The sequence below is a fragment of the Rhinatrema bivittatum genome, chromosome 9 (assembly GCF_901001135.1).
Source record: "Rhinatrema bivittatum chromosome 9, aRhiBiv1.1, whole genome shotgun sequence".
Classification (NCBI taxonomy): domain Eukaryota; kingdom Metazoa; phylum Chordata; class Amphibia; order Gymnophiona; family Rhinatrematidae; genus Rhinatrema; species Rhinatrema bivittatum.
The window spans coordinates 235,693,603-235,706,594 of NC_042623.1; the positions used below are offsets into that span (position 1 = coordinate 235,693,603).

General features: G+C 44.8%; 1 protein-coding gene across 3 annotated transcripts in view; it reads right to left on the bottom strand.

Annotated features, from left to right (window-relative positions):
• The window catches only part of RFC4 (replication factor C subunit 4), a 140,210-nt gene that overhangs the window by 53,801 nt on the left and 73,417 nt on the right, over window positions 1–12,992 (bottom strand). The window lies entirely within an intron of this gene.

The window sequence follows — 12,992 nt, forward strand, 5'->3', positions numbered from 1 at the left end:
CTAGAGCCCAGGCAGTGTCCTGGGCAGAAACCAGAATGTTGTCACCCGCCGAGATTTGCAGGGCAGCGACATGGTCCTCCATTCACACCTTCTCCAGGTTCTACCGCCTGGATGTTCAGGCTCGAGAGGACACGGCATTTGCAAGGGCAGTACTAAGTGGGTCACAGGCAGCCTCCCACCCGGTTCGGGAGTAGCTTTTATACATCCCATTGGTCCTGAGTCCATCTGCTACACGCTAGGAAATGGAGAAATTACTTACCTGATAATTTCATTTTCCTTAGTGTAGACAGATGGACTCAGCATTCCACCCTTGGCTGCAGTTACTCATGGAATTTCGAGTGATACAAGGGTAAGTCATGCTTTCCTTCACTTAGGACACCCACCCTACCGGGTGTCGACGCTTTCCGGTTGAGGGCACTGGCGGTCTCCAGCTATAGCCAATTCAACCAGATCCAGTTAATCAAGTTATAAAGTTTAACCAAGTTATGAAGTTATTCAAGTTAATCAAATAGTCACTCACACATATATCCACAATGCTTTTCGAGGAGAATACTGAAGAGCTGCACTTCCTGCAGGGGTATATGTACTAGGGCTGAGTTCAGATTGAAATCTGATTCGTCTCCAACTGCTATCAGGAGTACACTATACCCATTGGTCCTGAGTCCATCTGTCTACACTAAGGAAAACGAAATTATCAGGTAAGTAATTTCTCCAATTTATAACAAAAGGGAGTCGCAGTCTGTAGTGCGATAACAGCCTGGAACCCGATCATTTATTTATTTATTTAAAAAAATTTTATATACCGTCGTTTAGTGATATACCATCACAACGGTTTACAAATAGGCACATAAATTCAAGATGGATTGTACTTTAACTAGGGGTGCCGCAGTTGTTCAGATACATGATTCAATATTATAAGCTATATATAAAGTGTATTAAAATTCCATGTATGGGCTAACCGTAGATGCGGTATACTGTAATTCTTTAACTTAATACTTAAGTGTGATAAAATAAAAAATAAAAACACACAAAAAGATTTTTGTATGAGGTTTCTTTTTACTTGACTACAACTAAAGTTCAGGGAAGGAAATGTGCTGTTAGAATGCAAAATATATAAAAAAAAAAAATCAGAGGTATGGTAGTTAAAATGCAGAGCTTAAAAAAGCAAAATTGCACATACATTAAATGGTCTAAAAGAGTTGCTGCCATGGCAACACCTGCAGCCGAAAAAATATTTCTAAAGTGTCTGTACAGAACTATCCTTGTAAACTCTGACGCTGCCTCTTCAGAAACCAGAAAGGCACCAAGTTATGCATGCAGTCTAAAGACAAAAAAGATTCAGATGTTGTCAATAGCACTTGTACGTTGTTATCTGAACCGGAAATTTCATAAAGACATAATCAATCACTGTCAAGCACAGGACATGTCCAACAAGCAAACCTTCTACTAACACTACAGCAGCATACTCCCAATACACAACAGCCAAGATTTAGCTGAAAGCCTTGGCAACATATCACTAGTATACTGTGCACACTAAATAAAATCCTTTAGAAAAAGGCTAAGTTTAGGATGCAGTACTCAGAATTCATGTTTGTCAAAGCATCTCCCTGAGCCACTATTGTATTTTTCAGTTATTTATGGACATATTTTAGGCATACATTTTAAAGTCTCTATAGGCTGCGATACTGAAGACTCCAAGTTTTCTCCATGAGCAGTACGGTTACCAGAACTCTGAAAATACATCTTGTAACATTACAACACAAGTGATATACAATATTCCATCTCCACCAAAACATGGTTCTAAGTCCCCTAAATTCTACTGATTTTCATTTTAACTGTAATCTGGACCACACGCTTGTACTCTTTCCTCACCTTTAGCCTTGTAGTGAGCTACCAGCAAGAACTAGTGGTCTCTGTGCGCGACTGGTGTAGGATGGTCAGATTTCTAATTAGCTGCTTTTTGTTTGCAACTATTAAACCTATATGCAGATAGTCTCCTGTTTTGTAAATAGTTTTGCTGTTAATGGATGCAGACATGCATGGCTTAAGTCTAAGGTCTTCCTTTCTATTAATATAGCCTCTATTCTCTTACTACAGATCAGAATCAATGTATCAAATGACAATCCCACACCATGTGCAAAAATAAAGATTTATGTTCTCAATATCCTTTCCAAGTGTGCAGCCTTGTACAGTTTCTTCGGCAGATTGCATGAGATGTATTTTCCAAAGTCAACTATTATTACAGAAAGCATTAGATCTATATTAGTATTGTTATGACAGTTTTGGGAGAGATATGATAGATTAGGTTTAGTATAAGATAGGATAAGTTAGGGAAAACTCCTGGATTTGTCTATCCTTGCACATAAGGCCCACAGAGAGGAGGTCCCAAAGAAGGACCTGTGTGCTCTGAAGAAATAGACATTTGAAACTAAAGACAAACATTTCTGACGTTAAGGACAAACATTTTCTGTGAAGATAAATCTTTGAGACTTTCCACTAAAAGCAGGCAGTTTCTGTGCACAGCTGCTAGCTTTCTGATAACTTGGTAAAAACATGATTGGAAATAAGCCAGCAACATGCAGCATTGCAAAGCATGGGAGGGGTAATGAATGAATTTTAACTGCGTAATGGAGACTTCTTATACAACATAGAAACTTCTTCTCTCCTCCCACTCCCCCAGCATGAAGGGGTTGAACTATAGGAAAATAGGCTCTTACCTCCTAATTTTTGTTCTGTAGTACCACAGATCAGTCCAGACTCCTGAGCAGACTCCATCAGCAGATGGAGACAGAGAAAGTTTCCTGACACTGACACCTAACCTCATGTGCCACCTGCAGCTCCTCAGTATTTAACTGTATCAAAGCCTAAGATAACAAAATTCATCAAAAAACTCTAACTTATTTCTTTTAAAACAATCTGCATTATAGAAAAACCAGAAAATAGACTGAGTGGACGACTCCTCCCCCCTCCAAAGATAGGGCAGGTTCTGGACTAATCTGTGCTACTTCAGGAACAAAAATTAGCAGGTAAGAACCAACTTTCCTTTCCCTGTACGAATCCATATCAGTCCAGACTCCTGGGATGTACCAAAGCTCCCTACTCTGGGTGGGAACTGGAGATTCCCGCTCGCAAAACAGTTTCGCCAAAGGATCGAGAATCTATATCTCCCACATTCAGACAATAGTATCTTGCAAAAGTATACAGCGACTTCGCCGCCTGCATATCTCCTGCGGAGAAACTAGTTGAGCCTCTGCCCACAAAGCAGCATGAGAGCGTGTCGAATAAGCACGTAACCCCTCAGGAACCGGACGACCCTTGGATATGAAGGCTGAACCAATAGCCTCCTTAAGCCACTGTGCAATGGTCGTCTTAGATGCCTGTAAACTTCTTTTCGGACCACTCCATAGGACAAAAAATGATCCGACCTTTGAAAATCATTAGTAACTTTCAGATATCTTAATAATGCCCTATGTACATCCAAAAACTTAAGCTCCAGCTCCCGCGCATAAGGAGCAGAAGCGTCCACATCTGGAAAAACTGGAAGCTCTATTGTCTGATTCACGTGAAACGCTGAAACTACCTTCGGTAAAAAAAGAAGGTACTGTATATGCAAGGACACTCCCGAGTCAGAAATCCTAAGAAATGGATCCCTGCACGACAAGGCCTGTAACTCGGAAACTCTCCTAGCTGAACAGATCGCCACCAGGAAAACAACCTTGAGCATCAAATCCTTAATAGTCGCCCTTCTGAGTGGTTCAAAAGGAGCCTCACACAAACCCTTGAAGACAAGATTAAGACTCCAAGGTGGGCAAACTCTCCGCACCGGAGGACGCAAACTCTTTGCACCCCGTAGAAAACAAATAACATTCGGATGAGACGACAAGGAAGAGCCTTGAATCTTACCTCTAAGACAACCTAAAGCAGCCACCTGAACCTTAAGAGAATTTAGAGCCAAGTCCTTGACCAAATCTTCCTGCAGAAAGGATAAGACATCTACAACCGCAGCCTCCAGAGGCAGAACACCATGCTCCGTATACCAGACTTCAAAAACCTTCCAGACTCACATAGGAAAGACAGGTCGACTTTCTCCTAACCTGTAAAAGCATCGTAATCACCACCTTGGGATAGCCTATGCGCCTCAAACGGCTCCTTTCAAAAGCCATGACACTATTATTTGTTTATTTATTTATTTAAAAATGTTTATATACCGCCTTTACAAATGAATTTATCAAAACGGTTTACAAGTGTAAAAAATAAAATATAAATGTAAATTATAAAAAATAAAATAGAAGAAAAAATTACATAAAATTAATATAAAACAAATAAAATAAAATGTTTTACTATAAAACAAGATAAAGAGAGCGAGTGCCTAAAGTGCTGTATTGGCAATTTAAAGTGCATTGTTGAGGTTATCTTTAGAGTTGTTCGGTTTCTGGAATTTATAAGCCAGCTGAAAGAGATGTGTTTTAAGAGATTTTTAAAATTGCTTTCTGTTGGATATTTGATGGAGTGTATCGGGTATGGAATTCCAAAGAAGGGGGCCTGCAACAGAAAAATGCACATTTTCTTGTAAAATGTAATCTGGCAAATTTTGGTGAGGGAATTTCCATGAGATATTTTGATAATGACCTTAAGTGCCTAGATAAAAGTCAGCAGCCTGGTCTGAAAATATGGGCCCCTGACGAAGGAGACTTGTTAGATGTCCGAAACAAATCAGCCTGTCTATGGCCAAGTTGACTAGATCCACAAACCACAGACAATACAGCCACTCCGGAGCCACCATTACCACCGCCCTGATGTCACTATCCTGCACAACACTTTGCCTATTAGTGGCCACGGAGGGAAGACTTACAGCATTACCCCCCCATCCCCCCCCGGGGCCAAGGCACTACTAGAGCATCAAAACTCTCGGCCCCATGCTCCTTTCACTGATTGAAAAACCAAACCGCCTTGACATTCCAACGCATCGCCATTAGATCCACGTGCGGCGGAGCCTACCTCTCGCAGATGAGCTGCATCAATGTGTCTCTGACTGCGCCCACTCTCCCAGATCTAAGAGCTTGCGATTCAAAAAATCTGCTTGGACATTTTCGATCCCCGCGATGAGCGACGCCACAATCCGTTCCAGGTGAAGTTCCGCCCAACGCATCAACTCCTGGGCCTCTTGGGCTACCGCTCGACTCTTAGTACCTCCCTGCCGATTGATATATGCCACAGTGGTCACATTGTCAGAAAGAACTCTCACGACCAATCCTTCACCAAAGGAAGAAACATTTGTAAGGCTAAGTGTACCATCGTGGTCTCCAACCGGTTGATCAACCAGGAAGTCTCTTCCCCAGACCAACAACCTTGAGCAGACTGATTCTGACAAACTGCTCCCCAGCCAGAGAGACTGGCATCGGTGGTAAATACCTCCCAATCCGGAACCTTGAGTTCTACACCACGTAGCAGCCACCAAGACAGACTGTCTCTTGCTTCTCCCTCGAGTGGAAAGGAAAGATGAAATTCGTTCGAGAACAGATTCCACCGAGCCAAAAGAGCCCCCTGGCAAGGGCCTCATATGCGCAAATGCTCACGATACTAACTCCAAGGTTGACGCCATAGAACCCAGAACCTGCAAATAATCCCAGACTCTGGACATCGGCAACTGCAACAATCGCAGAGTCTGCTCCTGGAGCTTCTGAACACGGTCCTCTGTGAGAAAAACCTTTTGCCCCAAGCCTGCAGCTGCCTCAGCAACCTCGTGAAGGGGAGGGATCTGGGCTACTAGATTTACACCCCATGGGCGTAAGGACCAAGCATACACAAGGGTCACCAACTCCCAGTTCGTCCACCTTATCTGGACAGGGAAGAATCCACTAGCAACCAAAAACCCCTGGGAGGAAGGCTCCAAAACTAAAAAAATATCATAAACACTAGAGCTGCAGGTCTGCCCAGCTACCATCTGCTGCAGACAGAGAAATACAATACTGAGGAGCTGCAGGTGGCACACGAGGTTAGTTGGCAGGGTCAGTAAAACCTTTTCTGTCTCCATCTGCTGGTGGGGAGACAAAACCCAGGAGTCTGGACTGATCTGGGTATGTACAAGGAACAACGCATGATACTGATGCATGCTTAAGATAACTCTAATAACTACGATGGGGAAGCAACATGTGCCACAGTATCTCCACTCTCACACATTCCATAGCAAGAAATCATCAAGGTAACAGACCAATTACAAATAATTGATAGGGTAGGCTACAAAAATATTTACCAATGAACAGAAATATTCAAGCTTATGGACCAAAACTGTATAAAAACAAGGGGTTTGAGAATAAACTTTGGCACACCAAGCCCAAACACTCCAAAGACCAAGAAGAAGAGGAGAAGCAGACGATGCAGAGGAAGACCTCAGTTCGAGAGGCATCCTGAAGGATTTTGGACCATTGGCCATGGTGCAAGGAACTTCAATCCAAAAGAGTAAGCAGGAGGTAATATACATCTATAAATAAGGACATTGCATAAGCTTAAATTATATTATAAAAGCATGGGGAACATAGAATATTCTGATAAATTTATCAAATAGCAATAAAACCAATTTTAAGCATTATTAAAAGTCTTTATTATGAGTGAATTATCAGTGCGTACTGCCTGGTAGTTGATGCACACTGACCTTTGCTCTGTTTCCAAGTGGGCCACTCACAGGGCATAACTTTACACGCTTATTACACATTTATATAAATGCACAGCCTTTTTCCATCACCGTAAACTTCCCGTAACAGTTTAAGCACCATTCTGTGGTCCACCTAAAGGGATATTTGGTTCAGACAATATTTGATGGTGTTTCTATTTTAAGAATGCCATCATCTACATCAAGGGTAGGCAATCCTGGTTCTGGAGTGCCATAGACAGGTCTGGTTTTCAGGACATCCACAATGAAAATGCACAAGGTATATTTGTATGCATATTATTTATGCATGTCCTGAAAACCAGATTTGTATGTAGCACTCCATGATCAGAGTTGCCTACCCCAGATCTATACCATTCTCCAGCTCCTGCTTAATGAGGATTTCACTAAACTTTTACAGATTACTTCCTTCAGCTCTTTCTGATAACCCTATAGTTAGAATCCTTCATTAAAGCTTAAACCAATTTTCACTGATAAATTCCTGGGTTTTTGAAAGGTGAAAACATAGCTGCAGGCCTTCCAGCATCTCCTCCCCCAGAAGGCCAATAGTGGGTATGTGCAGGTACTGTGCCTGCCACAAACAATATGGCCAACATAGACCAGCATGTGGCCACTGGAACAGCATTATTTTGTCAAAGCTCTGCATCAGTACTGAGCTTTCATCTGGTTTATAACATATGGACAACAAAAACCATAACCGGATGTACGAGAGCTGAAAGTTGAAAGGCTGAAGAGTCACTGCTCAGAAGCTGACCATCTGCTAAACAGGACTCTCTTCTCAAACAAATGAAACAGCTTTCAGAAAGCAAACGTTGCTTACCTGTAACAGGTATTCTCACAGGACAGCAGGATGTTAGTCCTCACATATGGGTGACATCTCAGGATGGAGCCCTGTACGGAAAACTTTTCTGTCAAGTTTCTATAAAGCTTTGACTGACACTGGCACATTAAGTGCACTGAGCATGCTCAGCCTGCAATTATCCCTGTGACCACAGGTGTCTCCCCTCAGTCTCGTCTTACAGCAAAAAGCGCAAGCGAAACTAAATAAAAGTAAAAACGTATACAGACCCAACTCCGCCGGGTGGGTTTCGTGAGGACTAACATCCTGCTGTCCTGGGAGAACACCTGTTACAGGTAAGCAACATTTGCTTTCTCACAGAACAAGCAGGATGGTAGTCCTCACATATGGGTGAGTACCGAGCTGAGGATGCCCAAGAGGGCACCCAAATGCACCCAAGACGCGCAAAAGTCGCAATGACGGGGGTGGAATTTGGAACGGAGGGCATCTGAAACCCTTAACGGGTTGGTGGAAGGATGTTGGTAGTTAAACCGAAAAGAATAGGAGTAGACGGACTGGCCAAACATGAAGCATGCCGGCTAGTCGTATCTAAGCAATAATGGCTGCGAAGGTATGGAGAGAGCTCCAGGTCGCAGCTTGATAAATATGTACAAGCAGCACCAGCCGAAGGTAAGCTATGGAGGCTGGGACGGACGGAACAGAGTGTGGTTACACACAGTGTTGTAGTGAAATGCCTGCTTGTTGGTAGGAAAAAGAGATACAGACCGTCAATTAGGAGGAATAGGTCTGTTTGCCCACTGGAGCTCGCAGCTTGGCTATTGCCACAGAAGGAAAGAGTTAGGTGGAATTCCTATGGAGTGTAGTGCGGTCTAGATAGAATGCAAGTGCACTATTACAGTCCAAGGAGTGGAAAAACCCTCTCGGCTTTGGTGAGAGAGAGGTGTTGGGAAAGTGGGCAGAGTATATTCTGAGTAAGGTGAGATGCAACGTCTACCTTAAGGAGGATATGAAGTTGAAAACGTAAAACCACTCGGTCACGGAGGAACGCAGGGTCGAGTGAGTATGTAACAAGGTGTGTAACTCACTGACCCTGTTGGTAGAAGTGATACTCTGCGTAGTTTACTGTTCTACTGTTAACCGATATGATATCATTGATGAATGTCGGTATATAAAACCAATAAATAAATAAATAAATAAATAAATAAGTGATGTCTATGAGAGAAAGAGTTCCCCATGGCAGACTGTTAAGTGAGAGGAATGGAAAGGCTCGAACGGAGAACGTATGAGTCTTGTAAGCACGAATTACAAGTCCCATTCCGTGACTAGTGAAAACAGAGGCGGCTTGATCAGTGGATAATCCATGGTAAGCTGACTCAGAAGGGGGTTGACCGTTAAACGGGTATCCCCACTCCCAAGTGGTACGCCAATTGGAACTGAGGTGTACCCATGTGAAGGATGTCTGGGGAACAGAATCCGAGGGAGTAAGAAAAAAGAGTGGTGTAGAAAAAAGAAAAAGGGTAAAACCCTTTTGTAAGCGTCATGTAGTAAATCATGCCATTTTGAATGGTAGGATTTGGGTGTGGAAGGGTTTTTGTGACGCTACCAGTACCTGAGAACATCAGTGAGTCTATGATATGAGACTGACTTGTGAGAAGGCGAATTGGTTACTGGTGTGTTAGACCGAGAAGTATGGGAAGCATACTGGTCTCGGCCAAGATGTGGGTCTGAGGAACAGTGAACCCCGTCCCGTTTCAGCATTAGAAGAGTGCTGGCTATGAGAGGCAGCGGAAGAGACACATATAATAGGGCCTTAATGGAACAAAGGCGCCTATGGGAACGCATTGGAAACATGTGTAGGGAGGAGAATCTGTGCACCGTATGGTTCGATGCGGACGCAGAGGGCAAGTTAGGTTGACCTCGGCGCTAGATTTCTCTCGCTATATATGTAGTCCGAGACCATTCAAGAGGATGGAAACCTAAATGAAGAAGGTCTGTTAATGCGTTCAGTAAGTCTGTCAGATAAGTGGCCCGAGGATGCATAGAGCGAGCAAGGGCCAAGGGTAGAGCTGCGGAACTTCCTAGCAGAGCAGCTAAGAGGTTATGCGTGCTTGTGTGTTGGAAAAGCACATTGTCCCTATGCTGTCTGTCTGTATGCACAAATATTTGTTGCAGAGGCAGTAATAGAAGGCATAAGGGCATAACTCATAGTTACAAGCTCCAGGAAGTTCATGTGAAACTGTGCCTGGAGCGGAATAGACGCATATTGGGTTGAGAAGATGTTAGGACAAACTTTACAACCCTGAGTAAATGCGAGCATTAGCAGGACCAGACTAGGTTTTGGTTCTAGATCTGCAATACGGATTAGGGACGAAAGCGGTTGAACAGCTTAGACCCACTGATAATAAAATTTCACTGATCCTAACCCATAGCAATTTTGTATCTATGAGGAAAGTGCATAGTGAAAAAAACCCCATGGCCCGACAATGAAAGAATTGAGGGGCTGAAGTTATGGAATATGTACGCAGGGACATATAGGAATTTGTTAGAATATCTGCATGGTTGCTGGACATGAAGGTCATTGTGACTGTGGTGTCCAGAAGTGTTCTATAAGGGATTTATGGCAGTGACAGCAATCCCAGGTAGTAGATTTATAGTGAGTCATGAAGAAGTTAGAGCTACTTGCTTGGATTGACTGTGGTTATGCAGCTGTCCATGCAAGGAAAAGTGTGAATGATGTTGTACTCCGTAGAAAAACAGCAGTCACCGATAGTGATTTAATGAAATACCCCAGTTGCCGAAGCTGGTGCAACCGACAGAGCTTGGGATTGTAATATTGTTGACTCATCATGAAGCACATAGAAAGATTAGAGGCAATCTACTTACTGCGATATGGAAGCATGGTGACGAGAGATACCATTTTCCCTGTGCCTTCTGAAGAAAGTTGGTATTTCTGAGGACCAGGATGGGTGGAGAGTAACTACTTTCTGTTGAAAGAAAGAATAGTGAAATTAAAACTCCCCAACCCCCCCCCCCTGCGCTTTGTAGCGTCCGGGGAGGGTGTACCCTGAATCTTGGTATAGAGTGGGGTGGCCACTCTGACATCCGGCAAGTTGAGAGACCCGGAGGTGTCCAACTGGCAGGGCTGATGTAACCTGGATATCAGGTAACCTCCCAAGGGAGCGCGAGCGGTAAAGTCTTACCCGCATTTCTGTGTGCTGTACAAGAAAACGTCGAGATCTGTCACCAGGTTTCGAGGTGGACTTGCACTTGAGGCAGTATGTGCTGGATCTCATGTTTAGCAGATCAGCGAATCCATCTGGAACTTCGGTCCTGAATTAGGAACCAGAAGCCAGAGTATTAATCAGTACAGGGTCCCGTTGCTGACAACAGGAGGATGTCCTGATGCAATCCCAAATACATGGTAGAGAGGTTCTCTTGGTATGGTGTCTGACATAGCTGGCAATAGCGATATGTGACACTAATACGGTTCTTGGAAGACAGGCGATCTAGAACCTTTCGAACCATGTGGCTCGAATTAGAGAACAGATCTCAATGGGAATGCCACTGAAGCGGGATTAGACTACTTACCATCCGACGTGGATCGCCAAAGGACGAGCCGGTGAAGATTGATGGCTTCGTGGATTTCAGGAGTCATCGAAGGGTAGCCTGTCGGACATAAAGTCCGTCTCAACTCAAACCTGGTATGGTAGCGCAGGTATAGAGGAGACAGGCTGAGCGTGGCTGGCGCTACCACAGTAATTTGTGGAGGGCCACAATCCCGCACCGATGTCAGTGGGGCACGCCTCGGGTACAGGAGAGCCATTATGACTCGTGAACCCGGCCCTTGTTGCAGCGGCTCGATGTTTCATGACGCCAGTCCAGAATTCTTCGGAACTCGTTCCGGAGTTTCTGGAGCACCAAGGACTGCCAGCACTCTGTGGAACAGTGGCAATGGCAATGTTGCTCGGCCCGGGCCTTCTCCAGCACCGAAAAGGATAGCACCAATGTGCTGGATGGTGTCAGTGGCGGACGGTCACCATGCCGGTGACAATGAGTGCCACGGTACTAGGCCCGGTCTTTCCCCAGCGCCGAGGTGGATGCCCTCGCTGTCTTGGATGGCAAATGTTGACGGACTGTCAGCATGCCTGCACTGCTCCTGGCACTATGTAGTGTCGTAGGCTAATACGGGGCTTTAATAAGAACCCAAAGCATGGAGCACTGTGTTTACGCGAGGGCATTACGTGGAGGTGCTATGTCGGTATTGACGGTGTCGATGGCAGCCGTAGCAGCCTCGAGGGCATCGTCAAAATATATATATGAAAAATATTGATGACCCGGGCAGAGCAAGGATAACAGTGACGAAAGCACTGATGGCATTGGCGTAGGTATCTATGGAAACGATGTGGCATCGAGAATCGAAAAACATCGTTGGCATCGGAAAAAATGATGCCGGCATCGACGGAGTCAATGACCGCATCGATAGGAACGTCGACGGCATCGCGGCATGGCCGCGGGCGCAGACGCCACCGACCCGGGCGCTGTTGCCACCAACGCCACCGATGGAATCGACGATGGCATCGCTGGAAGTGTCCTGGGCATCGATGACATTGATAAAATAAACAATGGCATCAATGGAAATGATCCTGGCATCGATGGAAGTGCCCTGGGCGACGATGACACTGACGACACAAGGGTGTGCATCGATGGCATCCATCCGAGCAATGATGGCATCGATGAAACTCAGGGAAAAATCAGTGCCATGGATGAAAAACATGGATGGCACTGATAGAATCGATGCAGGGAACGATGGTATCAATGTACCGCTGGGGAGGGGTACCAATGGCATCGCAGAATGCAGGACGGTCTGGAAGGGGGTACCGACAGTAGCGATGGGGGCATCGACTGCGCGAGGGTACCGAGGAAATCGAAGGACCTGGATTCGACAGAGGCCCGGGCGGCAACGGAAACCGTGGAAGTCCCTGTCCCACTAGCGCTAATTACCAGGCAGAGTGTCACAGAGGGACACTCGCAGGCTATGTGTGGCTAACTATGAAAACATAGGGAGAGGGAAGGCCACAGTCGGCAGGCCAGGGAGGTGACACGAACCGACCGAAAAACAGGGCATAATACTCACCGAGTGTCGAATAAATGTACACGAAGGGAGACCTGTGCAGGAAAAAAGTGTTTGTGAAGTAAAAGTTTAAGTGTTTCCGTGCGGAAAAAGTATTAGAATTTCTCACAGAGCTCCTAACCACTATGCTTACTGCAGAGCGGAAAAAAGAAGACTGAGGGAGACACCTGTGGTCACAGGGATAATTGCAGGCTGAGCATGCTCAGTGTGCCATTGTCAGTCAAAGCTTTATAGAAACTTTGACAGAAAAGTTTTCCATACAGGGCTCCATCCTGCGATGTCACCCATATGTGAGGTCTACCATCCTGCTTGTCCTGTGAGATTCTGTGCTACACATCTCTAAAAATCTGTACCACTGAAAAAACAGTTACAAACTCCAGACCAGAATTAATTTC